This window comes from Equus asinus, chromosome 4 (assembly GCF_041296235.1).
Source record: "Equus asinus isolate D_3611 breed Donkey chromosome 4, EquAss-T2T_v2, whole genome shotgun sequence".
In the NCBI taxonomy this organism is placed as follows: Eukaryota; Metazoa; Chordata; class Mammalia; order Perissodactyla; family Equidae; genus Equus; species Equus asinus.
In genome coordinates, this window is record NC_091793.1 from 31,737,458 (window position 1) to 31,757,929 (window position 20,472).

Here is a 20,472-nt window from a genome sequence, read left to right on the forward strand (position 1 = left end):
TTGTGAGGGAGCAGACTGTCTAAAGAGTAAGGATCCAGGTTAGAGGGGCTCTGAGTTCAAAAGTCAACTGGCAGGGTTTCAACACAATATCATTGGAATGGCCTTGGGTTTGCAATCACAGACTACATCAGCAGAGTTGCCAAGTTTAATGTACCCAATTACAGCTCACAGGGCACAGGGCTTGTCATATGCTTCCCCAAGGGCACTCTTTTATTATTTTGAACTTCTGGTGTTGAACTTCTGGTTTTACTGTTTTATGCTTGTCTATTGTATTACCACTGTAAAGATGTCCACAAACTTAGAGAATTGCCTTTTGCTGTATTCTATCACATAATTAAAATTTTATTTTTCTTTCTCCCCTTCTCCTTTCTTTCTTTCCTTGAGAGCACTTCTCATTTCATATTTTCCTCCTTTCTCTTTTTCTTTTACTCTCCTCTCCTCTTCTTTTCTATCCCTCTCTTCTTCTCTTTTTTGCCCTCCCTTTTTCCCTTCCTCTATCGCTCCTCTCCTCTCCTTTCTCTCTTCTTTTCACTTATCCTCTTTGAAGGAACAGGGGATTTTGGTTCTCGTCAGATGCAGGACTCATTCACTCTCACATTCTTAGTCTCAAAGACTTAACTAGAAAGGTGATTTGCTGAGAACTTAACTAGAGTTTTGTTTCTATTGCTGTAGCAAGAAGTCTCCTTGAATATCTCTCAGCATGGGAGGTAGATGAAGAGGATATTGGCCAGGAAGGAGTGGCAGGTGTGCCTCCTTGATCTCCTAATGAATGAATGGATCTGATTTTCTAATGCCTGGGTGCTTCCTGAAGGGTTCTTAAGTTCTACTATTGGTAAAAAGAAATGACATGAACTCTTTCGTGTTAGAGTAAAAAGAGAAGGAGCTGGATGCTGAGGGGGAAATGGAAGGCTTTGTTTTGCTGTGTTTTCTTTGAGGAGGTAGGAAAATTGGGGAAAGAAGGAAAAGAAGAGCAAAGCTCTGGAACTGAGACGATTCTAATACTTGAGTCCCATCCCTAAGTTAATTCTGAAATTGTTGGTGGTTCCAGAAGTGCTAGGGCCACTGACCCAGGAATAGGGCAGCATTGCGTGTCCTTTGATGAATGCCCTAGAGCAATCTGATTAGAAAACCCATCGTAGTTCCCTATCTTGGAGACCTACTAGTGGCTCTGGCTGCCCCCACATTACAGCAGACACCTTGTCTGACCTGTTTCTAGAAGCCTCCTGTGAATCATCCCACCACCTCATAAAGACAAACTAGCAACACCCCAGAGAGAGCACTTAGTGGCAACTAGACACCCAAAGGGCTATAGAAAGTGCTTGGTTACCTGTAATCTGGGAATGCATGAATGAAGCACCTTTATGTATCTTGAGAGACCTGTGGAGAGAGGGGCGTGACCCCTCTGTTAGACACTAAAAACTCCCGAGAAAAAGACAAATGAGCCTTTACACAGATTATCTGTGTTAGGAGTATATGGACGACGACAACCTAGTCATGGAAAGGAAGAGTCGAGATTTTGGCTCTGTCGTCCTCCAGCACTATTTACTTCATCTCTGAAGGCAGTAATTAAGTGAAACTCTCTAGTCTTTGGTTTTTTCATTTGTGGTATGATCTCTTTGAATCTTTTATAGTCATTCTTTCATTCTATAATTTAGGGGGCTGATACATTTCTGGGGAGGAGAAAGACTCTTTAACATAAAAATTGTATTGAATTTTAACCTATTTGACTTTTTAGACAAATTTCACCTAAACCTCCCACCTCAAATATAGTTCTGATCAACTCTTGGGATCTGAACTGATTGAATTCAGATGACTGAATGTGTCCTGTGGACAATGCACAGAGCTTAAGGGAACAAGTCTGAGCAAGAAGAGCTTTTCTCTACTTGCCATGCCATGTGAATCATGATACTTTATTACCTTCACACTCTGGTTAACCTTGTAAAAAAATATACTACCTAACCTATTTAACTAGGCAGGCCTCCAGGAAGTGAACTTTTTTTTTGGTTTTAAAAACTATAGATTCTTGACTAAATTTTAAATGAAGAAAATAAGTTCCTTGCCAAGGGACTTTATGACTGTGTTACTAGCCAATAAACCAAGTAACTATAAAAAAAAGTTGTTCCACACCTTTACTGGGAGAGCAATGGAATGTCCAGTCAACATACAGCCATGGCTTTACAATCACAACTTTAACTCTAGCAACAATGGAAAAACATCTCCTCTGCCATAGAAACATTATTACATTTTATTACATTTAATTTCTCTGTAGGATGCCTGAGAAAAAGACCACCTCAAACTGAAGAACATTTAAAATAAGCACTTTGATTAAATAAAGCATCTCTTTATTAGATCATATATTTCACCTTTCAGAAAATAGCCAGGTACAAAATGTTGGGTAGGTCTATCTTGAAATGTTGTTTTAGGAATGAAGAAAATCACAGCGAGACAATCGAGAAAAAGAAAAATTCTTTTTTTTCTGTAAGAAATTCTACCAGAGGCAAAAATCTCATGTTCATGATGTCATAGTTAGACCTCAGTCCTGAGTTTTGGTTTATCAGAAATATGAAAAATAGTGACGATAGAGGCCGTCCCAGTGGTGCAGTGGTTAAATTTGCAAGTTCCACTTTGGTGGCCTGGGGTTCCCGGTTCGGATCCCAGGTGCGGACATGGCACCCCTTGGCACACCATGCTGTGGTAGGCGTCCCACATATAAAGTAGAGGAAGATGGGCATGGATGTTAGCTCAGGGCAAGTCTTCCTCGGCAAAAAGAGGAGGATTGGCAGCAGTTTGCTCAGGGCTAATCTTCCTGAAAAAAAAATAGTAACAATAAAAATAAGATATATTAGAATTAGGAATAATGAGAGCATGTTGACTATAATTTAAACTTAAACCTAAGTCTCAGGCCAAGAATGCTTACTTTTCCAAGCTACAGTATAAAAAATACTGGGCAAAGAAGATATATATGGAGAGAGAGAGGACACTGACTTCTTTCAACTAATTTCTAGAATGTTCTCTTGAGTATTGTGCATGAACCCAAATTCCCTTAATTTGTATCTGTTTCAGGTAGTAAACTAGAAGAAAATGTCATCGCACTTAAGGGAGAAAAAAATGAATAAAACATTGAAATGCCTCTCTTTCTACTTACTGAGATATTTTCTTCCTCGGAACATGTAATATCTATCTAAAAAAGAGACACAAGCCAAAATCAAGGGTCTGAGGTCCTATGCAAAAGTATGGTGACATAGACTTTCATTGATATTCTGAATCCAAATATTTAAAAATTCAAATGAATGTTAATTTCTTTTGAAATAGTCTATCCAGAAAGACAACACAAATTAAACACATCAGCATGCTGTTAAAAAAACTACAAAAATATTGAACATTCACTCTTCTTATTTCAAAAGCTCTGATAACATTCTTTACTGATAACATAATTTATTAACATACTTATTTTATGTATCAGATGTTATATAAGGAGCAGGATTATTCTAAGGAAGGCTAAATAATGATTAAAAATTTAGAAATATTTCCTTAGAGGATCTCAGCAAAATCAATTTTTCAAGGGGTACAAATTATAAAAACATAGGAAGAAGAAGTAGGTAAATTATCATGTTCAGGATTTTATCCTTTCTTCCTTGTTTTTCAGCACTGGACAGCACAATGACCTTAACCTCATGCGAGGAGACAGAATGCAATTCTTTTCAAGGTTTGAAAACATTTGAAAATGCTTTGAGTAGTACCACTCCTGTTTATACACATATACCAAGATAGAAATTAAATTCATTCAATGGCATCTCATCATGTTGCAATATACACAAAATATCTTGCAAAATACTCAAAGGTAGTTTATGATGGAAAAAAAAGCCTTTATAGTGGCAATATATAGATAAGGAGAAGTAATTTGGAAAAAGCAAGTCCAAACTAGGTGTAAAAAAAAAAGTCTTGGTTTTGCTGACTCTACTTGTACTTTATACTCCTGAGGGAAGTAAAAAGCCTGTAATGGCTTTGATGAAGGGAGTGGAACATGAAAGTGGAGAAAGGTCAAATGACTTGTCTTCCTCCCTTCCTTCCTTCCTTGCTTCCCTTCTCCTTCCCTCCCTCCCTTTCTTCCTTCTTTATTTCTTTCCTTGATTTATTTTTCAACAAACATGTTTCAGGACTCCATAACATGCTGTGCATTATATTAGGTCCCTTGTGGATGAGGATAGCTGGAGAACAAGATGCGTGCATAGATAGAAAGAGAGCTGTCTGGAAAGATAGACTGGGTTTATGTTGTTGAGGACACTGAATGTCAGATTAAATTATGTTGATAGTTTACAATCATTTAGTGCATGGCTCTTTTAAATGTTTTACATATTTTGACTTAATTCTTTCAACTACCTTATGAGGTAAGTGCTATTACTACCTCCATTTTATGGGTCAGGAAACAGAGGCACAGACAGTTTAAATAACCTGCCCAGGGTCACACAGAGGAACATGGCAGACCTAGAATTTGAATTTTAGGCAGTCTGGTTTTACAGTGTGTGCTTTTCACCATTATGCAACGCTATGAATTGATTCCATCTTTATTTTGCAGGCAATCAGGAGCCATTTGGCTCTTGGGCTTAGTTTTACTAAGTTGGTTCCCTCACCTATAAAGTAAGGATAGTAATAAAAATACCTACCTCAGAAGGTTGTAGTGAGGATTAAATAAGATAATATATGGGAAAGTATTTGAAAAGTTATAATGTGTCCCATGGCACTATTGATGTTATATTCTAGTAGTAAATATAAAGCAAGTATTCAAATAAACAAAAGCTTAAAGTAGTCACTATTTACCAATGGGCACACCCTTGCTGACTTTATCAGCCAAGCATCAGCCTTGATTAAATGGATGGAAAAAAAATTAGAGAAGGAAGAGCAGATTTGAGTGAAAGGGGTTAATAACGATCATGATGGTGATGCTGCTGAGGAAACTATGATTCATGTAACAAATATTGTTGAGTGACTATTCTGATATCAGGCACTTTAGATTCTAAAGTCTTTGCCCTTATGTGCTTGAAGTCTATGATCATTAAGATTTGTTGCATACTTCATGTTTCATTAAAGGCTCTCAAAATCTTTATTCCTTAGGTCTTATCATCCCTTTAAAAATCTGGATGGGAGGTGAAATTATTCCTCTTTTCTAGATGAGGAGTTTGAGGCTTAGAGAGCTTGAATGACTTCTCCAATGTCACACAAGTGGAACGTAGAAGAGTCAGGACTCAAACCCGGATCTCGTGCTGTCCAGAACAGCATTCTTTCTGCAAGAACAGGCTGCCTCATGTCATAATAATAATAATTGAGCACTTACTGTAAGCCTGACAGTGTTCTAGGGTTTCACATAAATTAGCTCATTCAATCCTTACAACACTCCCTTGCAGAATATATCCTACGTTGTTTCTGTGAAATCACAGGCTGTGTGTTAAGGGAAAGTGATGTCTTTTGACACACATTGGTAGACTTTTCTTTGCCTGATAATGCCTCTAAGGACATTCAATTCTATGATTAATGAATCTTCACATTTGAGATGAGGAAGCTGGTTTGATAGTAACAGTGGGAGAAAATAGTCCTTCCTTCCAAGGGAGAAGAAAGGTTAGCACTGTCTACGGGTTGAAATCCTCTTCTGAAAACTGTAGCTCTGTGTTCCTTGTGTAGCCGTAGTAGTCTGTCCAGATTCCTGCAGAGTGAATCTCATGGCTAAGTCTGCCTCTTTACTCTGCTGCTTTCACAATCGAGATGTGAGAAAGCTGAGATGGCTCCCTACCCTGATATACTAGCCTGGGTCAAGGCTAGAACATAAATAGCAGAAAATGGAACGAGTGACTGATAATGCCCAGCTGGAAACCTGAAACCTGGTACCCTTTGACCTTGTTATTGGTAAATGTTCTTTTTTAGAAACAGAAAGATTGTTCAAAGGGAACAGTGAGAACTGATAATTGATAACAATTAAACAGTAATAAAGAGAATGCAAATTAAAAAATAAACTCTGGGACATTTATATGAGGTCTTCCTGGGGGCGAAGGTCACAGCTTGTATTTAATAGCAATGATTTTCCAAAAGTACTTAATAGAAAAGAGAAACTATTGAGATATTTGATCTCTTTCTCATTCTAACTCCCCAACCCCATAACCTTAGGACCTCAGCCATGGAATGCACACCTCGAATCAGGTGGCTCAGACTGGCACCTCTTCTTCTGCCAAGAAAGAATTGAGAAGTGCATACTCATACACCCAGCAAAATGCTGTGCTTTGAGTTTGGGGAATCAATACCTTGTTTCTTTTGAATGGAACATGCTATCCTCATTTCTCGAGGCTTTGTGTGTGTGTGTGTGTGTGTGTGTGTGCGTGTTTTCACTCGTGTGCTTTTTTGGTGGTAGAGAACGTAAGGGAGGAATATGGATCGGGGTAGGGAAGAGGCTAGTTGTCCAAGTCAGGGGTAAATTTTTATCTTCTTGATTCTATTATTCAATTTATTTAATTTCTCCAAGGGCAGAATTTTCCTTCTCTCTAGCAGTGTTCCTGAGAAATCAAAGCAAGCAATTAATCACATTTAAAAAATGTTCAAATTTATTAACATTGGAGGAGAGAGGATGGAAAATAAAGAGAACACTTTCCTCATTAAACAGGAAACCTTTCCTTTGAAGTTTTTGAAAAAGTGCTTCCCATGAATAAGCTATCCCAGCTGGGTTGGACATTGAGATATTTATTTAAAAAATTAAGATAGCTAATTCAGACATTTGACATCATTATTAAAGTGATAACTCTGGAGCCAAAATGATGTTGAATACTCAAAGTAGATTTTAGTTAAAAAGAAAAAAACTTCAAATACCCTGAAAATATATTTTATCGGAAGGAAGAAACCCTAAGCAAATTAATCAAGTGAAAGAACTTATAAATGCACTTCTGTTTATTCTGTAGTAAATAATCAGTAATAAGCTATTAAAACATAGTAGTTTTCCCTGGGCCTCTGTATATGCTAAAGATTCACCATCATTTTCTCTTCTCTTCTCTCCTGACTTAATTATAAAGAATAGTAATGTGGTTGTTACCTTTGGCTTCCTGACATCTTCTCCACCCTCCCACATTATGTGGCGTTAGTGCAATTTAAATTCAGCTCCAAGGTGGACTCTGGTTTGCTGATCCAATCATAGAATCTTCCTCCCTTTGCTAGTCACTGCTCTAAGAACCCAGGGCTAAGCCAATCATCTCATGACTTTCCTCTGGAGCCAGGTATTGGTTCAGTGTTGAACTTGTGAGCTCCTTTGACCCAATCAGATTAAGCAAGGAATTTTGTTCCATGATTGAGAAAGTGGCACACTTTGTTTCTCCCTACAAGTGAAAAAGAGAGCATGTAGCCTTATTTTTCATTGGAAATTATCTGTCAGTCAGGAAGTTGGAGAGAAGGAAAGAGTCTAGGTCCTTGATCACACCATTGACTTCTTTAATTAACCTCCTGTGATGTCTGCTCTACACTGGACATCCACTTATTTGAACCAACAAGTTTCCTTACCAGCTTTCAGCTTACTTGTTTCTAAAAATGCTCCGACATATATAAATAATGCAAATCTTCCTCTCTTGATGATGGACATAGTGAATCTAAAGAGGAACTTAAAATTCATGCAACATTTACCATACTTACTGTGACAAACAAGCAAATAAATACAAGCTAAAATTTTATTTTAATTTAAAATTTATTTCTTTGCACATATATGATGTCACTCTCAACATCAGAGGGTAGGGACAACATTTAGGTTATCTTTGTGTTCTAATGCCTAACGTGGAAATAGAATAAAGTGGATGGTGCCATCTAAATGGTATCTCTATCAAAGGTAATTTAACTCATTAATATGATATTTCTCTTTAATTATTTTTATAGCCTGTATCAGCTCAGCAGTTTACAATTTCTTTGGAATTAATGACATTCTATTGCTTGATTTTGAGTACATGAAACTCTCCATGAGCTCACAGCCTAGTGGAGGAGACAGATATAAATAACCATTTATGACATAAAGTAATTGCCATAGAAATAAAATGCTTCCAAGGCCTGGAGGAAGAAGTACCTGGCTTTGACTGCAATGTGGTCTTATCGAGGAATTCTTAAGAGTTGTGTAATAGTTTGCCTGGCACACATGAAGGCCAGGGGAATGAAGAGAGGGCATTCTAGGCAAAAGGAACAGCATGTGCAAATACACAGTTATGTGGAAAATAAATCATGGCATGTTTAGAGGAAGAGATAGGAACCAGTATTTGTTAACCAACTAAATTAAGTTAGGGGCTGAGCAAGGTTAACATATATGATCTTATTTATTTCTCACCACAAACATTTCATATATCAGATTCGAAAGGGCTGAGTGACTTGGCTGTTTTCTACATAGCTAGTAAACAGGGGAGCTAGGATTTGAATCTGGGTTAGTCTTGTGCTAGTATTCAGGCCTTTCTTGCTAAAATGTGATAGCTATTTGAATCTTAGGGCACACATAGGCTGCAGCAGGAGATAGGTTTCAAATTTAGGGAATGTCAGATAGGAGGAAACTTGTTTTCCTTATGAAAGAGTTTGGATCTTATACAGTGTGGCGGCATCTAATAGGCAGTTGGAGACACAAGGCTGAAATGATTTAGCTGGTGATAAAAAATTTGGTCATCATCATCTTATTGACTGTATTCATCACATATGCATAGTCAAATCATCCAATGATAACTTTAAGATGTGAAGAGAGAAGGCCAAGACAAAGCTTTGAGGAACACCAATACTTAAGGGGTATTTTTTGGAAAAGAAGCTGGAGAAAGAGATGAGAGGGGGTGCCCAGAGAGCCAGGAGGAAACCAGGAAAGGGTGGTGAGATGGAAGCCAAAAGAGTTCAGAATTTCAGCCTAGAGGTGGTAGTTAAGAGTATTAAATGCTTCAGGAGAAGATAGCAGTTAATTAAGCTTCAATAATATAGGTTCCGCCATCCCTATCCCCGTTGTAATCTATTAAGTGGTGGGTGGGTGTATTTAAAAGGCAGCTTCTCACTCAAATTTATAAAAACATCCTTACAAGAGTGATCACCCAATAGGAACAAGATATTTCAGGAGGCTTTGATATTTGGAATCCTATTGGGATCTCAAAGTTGGAAACGAGCTCTGAAGTCACCTAGTCTCTACCCTGTGTAATGGATGAACTAGTTGTACTTTTATGCCAACACCTGCCCATCCAAGTGTATAGTGAATCCTGAAATCACAGAGTTAGAGACCTATCAGACACCTAACTTTTCTTGTTTACATTAATCATTTCCTCTTCCTAACATACCACTGAAAACAACAACAGTGATAATTCACATATTTGTATCACCTTTATGATATTTTGCAGGTTTCAAAGTACTTTCATGAATATTTGTAATTTGACTATCCCTAAAAGCCTGTGAATTAGGCAGAGAAATTAAATGCTCTACTTTATAGATGAGTAAACAAAGGCTTAGTAAGGTTAAGGCAAATTAACCTGAGGTCCTTTAGAGATAGATTAATGAGATCAGAAGAAAAACTCAGCTCTTGTTCCCAGTCTTCTCTCTCTCTCTCATTTTTTTTTTCGGTGAAGAAGATTGTCTCTGAGCTAACATCTGTTGCCAATCTTCCTCTTTTTGCTTTAGGAAGATTGTTGCTGAGCTAACATCCGTACCAGTCTTCTTCCGTTTTGTATGTGGGATGCCACCACAGCATGACTTGGTGAGAAGTGTGTAGGTCCACACCTGGGATCCGAGCTGGCAAATCCTGGGCTGCCGAAGCAGAGCTGGTGAACTCAACCACTATGCCACCAGCCTGGCCCCTCAAGCCCTCTCTTAATCACAGTACCATTAGTGGGTGATTACATAATCTTGAGTACTGATCTCTCTTTTCTTCACTTTTTTTCAGGTAAAGTTTGTTTCTTCAACTCTGTAGTAGTCTTCAAAGACTACATTACAGGTTTGCATTTCTTCTGGCTGAATTTAACAATTAGATGGCCTGTGAGCAATGGCTCTTCCCATGTTGGTTACCCGGCATTTGAACCACATTCCCAGACTTGCAGTGAAGATTAAGAAATAAGTGTTGCTTATTTAAGTGAGTGAGCTCTCCTTTATAGCTGGATGAAATGGTGACATGGTTCTATTTTCATAGCATTTAGATGAGAGATTAAAAAGTCATCTGGGTAATTTAACGACTATAGAAAGTCAGTCTGAATATTTCAGGCCTGTTGGGCAGGTTTTCCTTTTGCTTGAGTTCTCCATATAGTTTTCTGTCCAGTCAATTGATGAGAAAGCTGCTGAGCTTGCCCTTTACCATGTGTTGAAAAGAAGGTGCTGCAGAACAGGAAGATCCTATGCCCTACAAATCAAACAACTCGTAAAGAAAAAAAACTCATCCCTAAAGATAGACATGACTTTTATTTTTCTGACTCCGATTTCTTCTATAAGGGCAGTGTTGGAGTTAGATTTCAAGTTTTGACATTTAGGTGCCTAGAGATACATAGAATTCATAATTTAAAAAAGAAAAGCATGCAGAAATGTAACTTCTATGGATAGAAGCCTTCTAATGAACCCATCCCAGTGGAAGTACTTGTAGTTTGCAGGTTGTTTCTGACACTGTGGGTTCTTTGCCCCTGCCCTGTCTATTCTTTTTCTCTTTAGACGCAATGTTCAAAGGAAAAAGGAATACATCTATGACCAGTTTGTGATGTATCCATCTTATACATAAAGAGATTTGATTTCTCTCCCAAGGTCATGCTATCATGCCCTTATCCAACCGGTCCATCACACACACACACAGGGAGAGGGGGAGGGAGAGAGAGAGAGATTGAATGAGATTCCCCTGTATACTATGAATAAAAGGAAGGAATTGCTAAAGCTTCTTTTCATTCTCATTGCCTTTACCTTACCCTTTTATGGGTGTGCATGATGAAAGTCACAGCCTTTATTTAGAGAGGAACAAAATGCTTTCCTCCAATTCTGTTTTATCTTAGATTAACTCATAGTCCTTTCCTTGACTCCCGCTTCCCTTTTCTTGTAAACTCAACACCAACAAACGTGATCTGCCTGTCATTTTGTTCAAGTTCACATTTTTTGGTGCCTACCCACAATTTGGTTTCACTGCAGTTAATCTGGATGAGGAAATATCTACAAGCCCACTTGGCAAGACATAAGATTTTCCATTCTTTTAGAAAACTAATGAAAAGGCAATTATTACCTCACACTTTTCTGAGTATTACACAAAGAACTGCTCTGTACTTCCTGAGCAGAATCCTCGGCTACTGCCTTTCATCCTCAGCTGCTCCTTGGCTTCTTGGCCTGATGTTATCTGACCAACCCCAAGACAAGCATGTCTTTGGGTCTTGGGAACTGGCTGCATTTCCTAGTTGGGAACAGCCATTGTACAATCAGAAAACATTTGTTGAGTGCTTACTATGTATCAGGAACAGAAGGGTATAGAGATAGATGAGACAATCCTGCTCTTTGCAAAGAGCTCCCTGTCTAGTAGGTGAGACTACCATGTAAATGAATTTGGTAATTTCAATTCGTAAGCCTCTAAAATCCAAAAAAGCTCATGCTAAGTATCGAGATAGAGGAGAAGAATCTGTAACTAGCTTTCATGGTGGTGGATAGGGAAGACTTTCTGGAGGAATTGAGCTCTGAGCTAGATTTTGGAAGATGGATAGAGATTGTCAGACATAGGAGGAAGACATGGAAGGAAATGAGATTTATAATAAAGGCAAGGGTCAGTTCATTATGGGCCTTTGGGGAACAGGACCATATCTGCAGTTAGAAACATCCTTTTGATGCTGCCTAGATGATGGATTTAAATGCAAGCGCTGGGAACAATTAGATATCTATTTAAATTAGGGGTTGACAAACTACTGCCAGGGCCAAATCTGGTTCATTAACTATCTGTTTTTGTAAATAAAGTTATATTGGAACAGAACCACTCCCATTTGTTTATGTATTCTGTATGGCTGCTTTCATACTACCATGGCAGAGTTGAATAGTAGCAACATAGACTGTATCGCCCACAAAGCCAAAAATCTCTACCATCTGGCCCTTTACAGTAAAAGTATGCTGATTTAAGCAGTGCAAGAGTTAAGGTAATAGGAGATGATGGCTTGAACTAAAGCTGGGGCAGTGAGAATAAAGAGGAGTGGTGGTACAAGAGCTATTTAGGAGGAAGCAAGGACAAGATTTGGTGAGTGACTGGGATGGAGGCAAGGTCAGAGATGTAAGAGACATAGGAGTCTGGGAAGGTTCCTAGTTTCTGGATCTCCACTTAGCACAATTTTAGCATTGTGTCTTCATAAAGATGCAAAAGAGGCTTTGTCTTCAAGGAGCTTCAAGTCCAGTAGAAGAGATAATATGCATAAGGTTGAATGTAATGAGGTCAATATATTTCAGGGGAGAGAATGATGATGTTTAGATGAAAATTTAGTGAAAGCTTAAAGTAAGAGTAGCAGTTTTGAAGAATAGGGAGAATTTAGACAAGAGACAGATAAAAGAAAGGGCCTCCTGGAGAAAGAAGATGCAGGAGAACAGGTAGGGATCTGGACACCAGGTGGGGAAAAGACAGGAACACCAGCTTCAGGAGCTTGGCCTTTATTGGACAGGCAGTGAAAATCTGAGAATTTTGAGCTGGAGAAGGATAATATCTGAGCTGTACTTTGGTTACTTTGACAATGAAATTAGAATCATTGAATATGGAAGAGAGCCAAAAAAGAAAAGGAAACTAACATTTGTCTTTCAAATCTTAGCTTTGCTGACCCTTTCAGCAAATGTTTATCCTTTCTTTATGTTCCCATTAGACCCCAAGACTCCTGGAATTGAGCACTTATTACCCTGTGTTGTGATTATTTACTTGTCTGTGGAATGTGAGGGGCCAGGGATGTGACACTCTAGGAGGAAGCATATGCAGTGATGGATACCTGTCTGGGTTTGACTTTTATTTGATCTTACCTTCTCTATGCTTTGGTATCTTCATCTGGACATAATAATTGTAATTCCTTCTACAATTAGTAATAAGTGTAACTATTTGTTGTGATTATTGAATGAGTTAATGGGTGAAAAACACTTAGAACAGTGTCTAGCTAGTAGTGACCGTGTCTGGCTGGAAGTGATGGTGAATAAATCAATAAATATTATTGATTATTATTGCTAGTGCTTAGCTCAATGTTTGGAAACTAATAAGAATTTTGTTGAACGAGTACATTTAAAGTGCCTACAATGAGCCAGATACTTTGTATTGGTTATTTTGGACTATCCTCACCACATCCCTGTAAGGAAGATATTCTTTCTAATTTTAGGGAAGATGAAAAAGTTATGATGGTAAATGGCAGAGCTAGGATGCAGATAGAGACTTACGAAGTCCTGTTTAATAAGGAACTGGTAGGAGAGAGAGAATTTAAAGAGATAAGAGTAACGGATGGACTCAAGCACTGCAGGAGATGGGAGAAGGACTGGATCAAAAGCATGGGTGAAGGTCTTTAATTGCTTTCTTGAGACAACACAGAGATCCTATGGAGGGTAAGTATAAGGTGAAAGGGAGGGAAGCAAAACCATTAATTTAGCAGGAGATGGGCAGGGCTGGGATGCCTCCTAAGGGGGCATCAAAGAACATCCCACGTTCCTGAGCTTAGGTGACTAGAGAAATGTGGCTGCCATTTGTAGAAATAGAAATGCGCAGATTTGTTTTCTAGGATATGAACTTGAGGGTTTAGTTTTAGATATAAAGAGTCTGATGCTCCCAAAACATTGAGCAATAAGTTGAAAATGTGGTCCTGGAACTTGGATGAGAGGCAGGGACTGAGAGAAACCTGTGGAAGTCATCTGTTTGGAGGTGAGGGTCAAAGTCAGGGGCATGATGTCTATGAACAAAGCACAGGGAAAGTCAGTCCCACAGGCTGGTTCTTGACTCAGCCTGGGGAAGGGCTGGCCAACCAGGACCTCATGCCTATTCCCAATACTTATTTGTCGGCTGATGTGTGACATTGGATTTCCTCAATGGTCAATGAAGACATGGCAAGTCACCAGTGTGCATATAGTTCTGTCTCAGGATCTTTCTGTAGGCATGAAGAGCCGTGGCTGGAAATAGGTAAAGCTCTCTAACACAGGGAAAGAGGAGGCGAGGAGTGAAGGTGGGCCTCACCATGTCAACTTCTTCTTAACCTTTGGTGCTCCCTACAGAGCGCAACCTCTCCTGCTTTTACCAGGCACAGTGCTTTAGAAATGAATTGAATCTGCTTAAAACTACCCCCTAGAGAATCCAATGCAAGTGAACTTATTTGGTCAGAGGGGATCATAAACACATCGTAAAATCTGACCTTTCCAAGAGGGGATTATCCAATAAATAACTGTGGTTATCCCCCGGGGTGCTGGGCATAAGCCTGGTGGAGAGGCAGAGAGGAGAGCTATTTCCTCAGTGAGCTTGGCGTCACTCTGAGAGGGGGAACAGCAGAAGGGCTTTGCAGAGGCTCAAGTAGAACGCCCTGCACTTGTACCTCCATTGCCCTCTGGAAGGGCCATTGCCACTTCGACAGGGCTCCCTCTGCATTGCTGAGCAATGGAATCTGGCTACCAGGAAAAGAATATTAAGATTTCTGTTTCTAAATATGTTACTGGTGAAGCTCCTTTTAAAATATTAATTGTGGCAACGTTGGAAACATATAAAAGGACTGACAATCATGCTTGTTCAGACCACAGAAGTTTAATTTCAAAATGTGGTTGTGAATTGCTTTTTCCCCCCTTCTGCCTGTAAGCAATAGATTCATCAAAATTCTTTCTTCTGAATAAATGAAGAGCCCCTAATGGTGCCCATTCAGTGTCATTAACGTGGAGGAGGTGAGTGATACAAGAGGGGTCTATATTATTTATGATGAACCATCCATGAGTCAAATGAATTTCAATAAGGCCTTCTAGCTAAGAGGGAGGATCTAAGGGATTCAGAGAGAGGAGGCAATGGAAACCCACTGGAGTGATTGCTAACAGATCCATTCCCTTAGATTTCCAAGATAGGAGGACATCTAGCCTGTTTTCTAAGACTTGGCACATAGTGATCACCACATGGTTGCTCGGTAACTCATGCTGATAAAACCTTTTCTTGCTTACTAAGTCAGTAGTTCATTTCCTCTTTGTAATTTCTGTCTAGTAATCTTAAATATATCAAGAATTGGAAGCATGGGATCTGGTAGTATGAGGAGATTGTAATTTCTTTCAGAGTAGGGACCCTGCCTCATACTTTTTCTTTTTAAGGCCAATATTCATAGTGCCTGGAAAAGCTTGGTGTCTATGAAGATGTGAAGAAAATGATATAGAGCATGCATTCTCAACTAGGGGGATATCACACTCAACTCGGTGAAAATTGGTTTGTAGGGGAAGGGTGAAAATGTCTTAGATCTTACCATCTAAGCTTTCCAGGACTCAAACCAAAGCATCTAGTATTTATTCCATGGGGGTGGGGAAACCATTAGGAGAAAACATCTAGAAAGGCTCTGCAGGGGGAGGGAGGCTTTCATTATTATAAAAAGAAAAATTGAGAAGCACTGGTGGCTGTAGAGGGGAGTGCCATGTTTTTTAGAGTGAGAAGGACCTTTCTCGAAGTTTCCACCTACTGACTACCAGCAGAGCTCCTCTCCTTAATCCTAAAGTATCTTCATCTGTGAACCTGTGATCATGACATGACAAGGGGAGTAACTTTGTTCAGTTCACTATCTTATACCCTCCACCTAACATAATGACTAGCACAAAGTAAGCTCTTAATAAGAATTTATTGAATGAATACATACAGGAATGAATGATTAATTGAGATGATGACCCTCAAGCTCCTAACTTAGTACTTGGCACATTTTAGGTGCCCAGTAACTGACAGTTGTCTGTCTTCATCCTCTCCTCTCCCACTGCCTTGCACATGCAGACTTCACAGGTGAGGACACGAGTCCTAGACAGGGCAAATAACTTTCCTACTTTCATAGAACAAGTCTGTAACCCTGCTGAGAATTGAAACTCAGCTCCAATTGAGCCTAATTTGATTAATTATTATTATAATTATTTTCCTAGAATACCCACTGAGTTCTCTGGAAAGAACGTTCTTGCATCACTGCAGTATAATCAAGCCATATCTAAACTGATTCTGATTGAGCACCATCTGGATGCACTGAGCACACATTCACATGCCTGGAGCAATAACACAAGTGTTCTGCCCTGCCAATAAGAGGGTGTTGAAATGGCTTTTGGGAGGCATTCTGAGGGGCAGGGGCAAACTGACACATGGCATTCTCTCTAGTGTAACATGCAGACAATTCAGCTAGAAGGGCTGGTGGGCACAACATGATGGTTTGGAAAAGCCAGACATTCAGATGGCAAGGGACTGGGTAATGGGAGGATGCACCACCAGTATTCCACTAAGGGTCTTCCCAGGGTTGAGTTTATAAAGCCTGCATTGTTCACCAACATATTCATCCAAGTGTCACAAACTCATAACACTTGGGAAGGTAGAATCGCCTCTAAGAATTTTCAAGCCATCAACTTCAGCAACAATTCAAGTAGTAAGGTGCAAGTGCTCCTTTTCCCTGCTGAAGGTCCTGCTTCCTTCTCATTGCATCTTAGTATTTAGTTATGCTTTATGCTTTTACATTGTTGAGCTAGTCAATTTTGAGGGCAGAGACTATGTTTTAGACACTTTACATACTCACCCTGTCTTCTTACCTTGCACATGGTACATCCTCAAAAATGCACATTGAAAAAATGAATATATTTTACAACTAAAAGAGGGCAATTCTAACATTTATTGATCACCTTTTATGTTCTAGGCACTGTATGGTGCACATTACAGGTATTATTTCATTTAACCTTGACAATCGACTCATAAGTAATTTGCCCAATGCCAAAAAATTATTAAGTGGTTGAGACTGGAGTCAACCAAGGTTATTTCTGACTCCAAAGGCTATGCTTATTCAGAAAAAAAATCTTTCAGCAGCCATGAGAATGCACCTCAAAGACTTTCCACTACAGGAAGTGTAATTGACCAAAGAGCCTAGCAGCGCTGACTTAAGACCGAGCTGCTGTTGTCAGTTGTACTCTGACAACTATCTCCACTTTTACACCAAGGCCATGCCTCCCACGGGCTGCTTCCAGCCAGTAACTGAGGGCGGCAGGGATAATAATGCAAACTGACTTTGGCTTAAGGACAAAACTTCCTTAGACTGCGTGGCAAACCAAGATATTTCCATCCAACCTCCTGCCCAGTGCGTCTCTCTTTCACTGGCGTCAGACTTGCATCATGATCTGATGGCTCTTCCAGCCTCCTCCCACTCCTTCCGGGTTTTTTGTTCACGGCATTTCCCCTATTAAATGCTTGCACATTTAATCCGTTCTTGGCGACTGATTTTTAGAGGATCTGATTAACACAGTTCTAAATACTTTTTCCATTCCAAGCTCTCGAGATTCATAGCTTAAGTTAGTTTTCACCAAACATTTTCCCCAAACACTCCAATGCTAGAAGAGAACAAATGTGTGCTTTCTACCCCGATGGTCTGGGATCCACTACCAGTAAGAGATGTATTGGCAGCTCATGCTTCATTCTATAATTGCTTGTCCAATGTCTGTCTTGACTATAAGATAACAAGTCCTGTGAAGTCAGGGTCTGTGGCTACCTTTTTCACTGCTGCATGTCCATTGCTAGGATAGCGGCTGGTGCATAGTAGATACTTAATAAATAAAGGCAGAATCAATGGCAAAAAATCCTAACAACTATTTTTCTACTCAATAATGTAGTCATATTTGTTAGATTTCTTTTTAAAGAAAAACTTTCTATCCTCAACAAAATTGAAGCTTAAATGCCATTTTAAATGTAATGTTTAACCTTTAGCACATCGGCACATATCCTGGGAGTAAAAATTTCCCTGTTTGTAAATTATGAATTAACTAATTTGCCCAAAGGTCAACATTAGGAAGAGAAGCTAGACTTTTCAACTCCTAGTTCAAGGTGTTTTCCATTCTATGCACAATGTTCTTTTGTTTTTATCTTTTTCTATTATACTTCATTCTGAGAACTTTTTCTCCCACTTTGCGATTGTAGGCATTTCTATTGTAATTAAATTTACCCAATTTGTTACTTTTCTTTGTATATATTCTGTTCCCTGCTAATTTTATGTAATCCATGACTACTCCAATTCTTACTTTTTATTTTGGAATCATTTGGAAATGTGGGGAGGTAGGACTGTGTCCCATCCCTGACATCATTGGGCATTTTCTCTTGTTTGTCTCTGAATCACTGAACATAGATCTTTACTTGGTCTTTCCTCTGCTGAGGATGGAGTTTTGTTCTTATTAAATTATGGAGAAATGCCTCTTTGTGGTGCAAGTGGGTCATGCTGAGCAGTGGTGTTCAATTACCCTCCCTCCTCCATGCAGATCCGAACACATAGAGATGCTCAAAATGTTCTCACCCTCTCTTAATGGCAGTGAGCTCTATAGTGACAACTCCACTCTTCTAGCTCTGGCTAAAATCCTCCTCAAAGACATACTCGACTGCCTTCATCTCATAACACTCATCCAATCTATCAATAACTCCAGCTGGTTTTACCTTCAAAATGTATCCAGAAACTGATCAATTCTCACTACTTTCATTGCCACCCTCCTGGAGCAAGACCCATCTCCAGCCCGCGTTATTGCAGTAGCCTCCTGATGGGGGTCTCCCTACTCACCCTTGCCCCCTTACAGTCTGTTTTCAGTACTTTCAGAATGGAAGGCAGACCATATCACTCTCCTCCAGCCCTCCACGGGCTTCTAAAGGAATCCGGAGTAAAAGTCTGAGTCCTTACAGTAACCTCTGAGGTGCTGTTGAACCTTCAGATCTCATTTCACTTTGCTCCAGCCACTCTGGCTTCCTTACTGTTTCTCAAAAATGGCAGCCATATCCCAGCCTCAGGGACTTTGCACATACTGCTCTCTTGGCTGAGATGGCTCCTTCTCTAGATATCCGTGTGGCTTGTTTCCTCACTTCCTTCAAGATTCTGCTCAGATAACGTTATCTCAGACAAAGCTTCTTTGGCCACCTCTTTAAAATTTTAACCCCCCCCCCCACTCCTGACAATCTTAATCCTTACCTTTGCTTTTGTTTGCCTTCATAAGTGTAAACCTTATGATCACCTGAAAACCCAGGTAGTTTATGTATTTAGTTTTTACAAACTTTTAAATCACTCTCCTGTCACTATAATAAAAGCCACATGAGGGAAAGAATTTTTTGTTTGATGACTGCTGTAACCTCAGCACCTGGCATGCAGTAGGCCCTCAATAAATACTTATTGAATGAAAGAATGAATGTTCTACGTCCTCATTCATCTTTCCAGTTTTACCTCGAACATGAAACTGTTACCTGCTCTGTGAAACCTTCCCAACAACCGTAACCACCCATTTGTCCCCTCCTTTTAAATGAAGCATTTTGGATACACATGTTTTCTAACATTGATCTATGCTATAAGTTTTCACGGCATTTCTTGTTCTAAACTATGAGCAATTCAAGGCAAGGGATGGTAATTTGTTAATCTCTGTACCCCTAGCATTTAGAGCAATACCTAGCATGTAACAGTCATTCAATAAATACTTTTTTGTTGAATGAATCAATGAATGAGTGGCCCAAAAGAAACACAGCTATCAGCAAATATATTTGCTACTTCAGGGTGGTAGCTGGGGCACAATTATCATCCCTGTCAGTGATAACAGCAATGATGATAACAGAGTTACTCCTGAGACTGGAATGGAGCATCTCTAAAATTTTCTTGAAAGAAAATATGGTTGAGTTTTAGGTTCTTGGTTTCCATCTCATTGTGGCAAAGGATTAAAGGACTGAAAATTGGGTTTTGTACCACTGGCTAAGATGATTTTCCAGTTAACTGTAAGGCAAAACTGGAAACCTTGATAAAATAGTCAAGATAAGTCAATCATTATCAAGGTTGGTCAAACATAAAGTCATTAACCATATTCCTGGCTTACCCAGGTCTGATCAGGAAGGCAGTGGATTAGTATGATTAGATTACTCTGGGAAGATTTTTCTTATTTTATTTTCAAAGAGAGGCATTTTGCTAAAGAAACAAAGCTTCGGAGAACTTTTTCTGGTATTTCTCTATTTATAAAACAAGTCCATAGGCCTAGAAAACATATGCAGTGACATATATATTAAATGACTCTTCAAAGCTGCTATTGCATAATAAAGGCCAGGGAGATGAAGTGTTGAGTGTTATGATACCACCCAGAACCTTAGATGATGGCTGAGTTGCTACTGTCTACATGGCCATGGAAATGTCACATGTCTATCTGCCAAAGGTTGGCATAAGGCTGGTGCAGTATTTCTGTATAAGTCAGCTTTTGAGGAGAGGGTAAAAAGTGCCATTTTTATTTTTGGGTTTCAACGGGAACACATACTTATTTGGTTTTTGCAACTCTGGTACTTGCTAAGTTTCCCCCAAG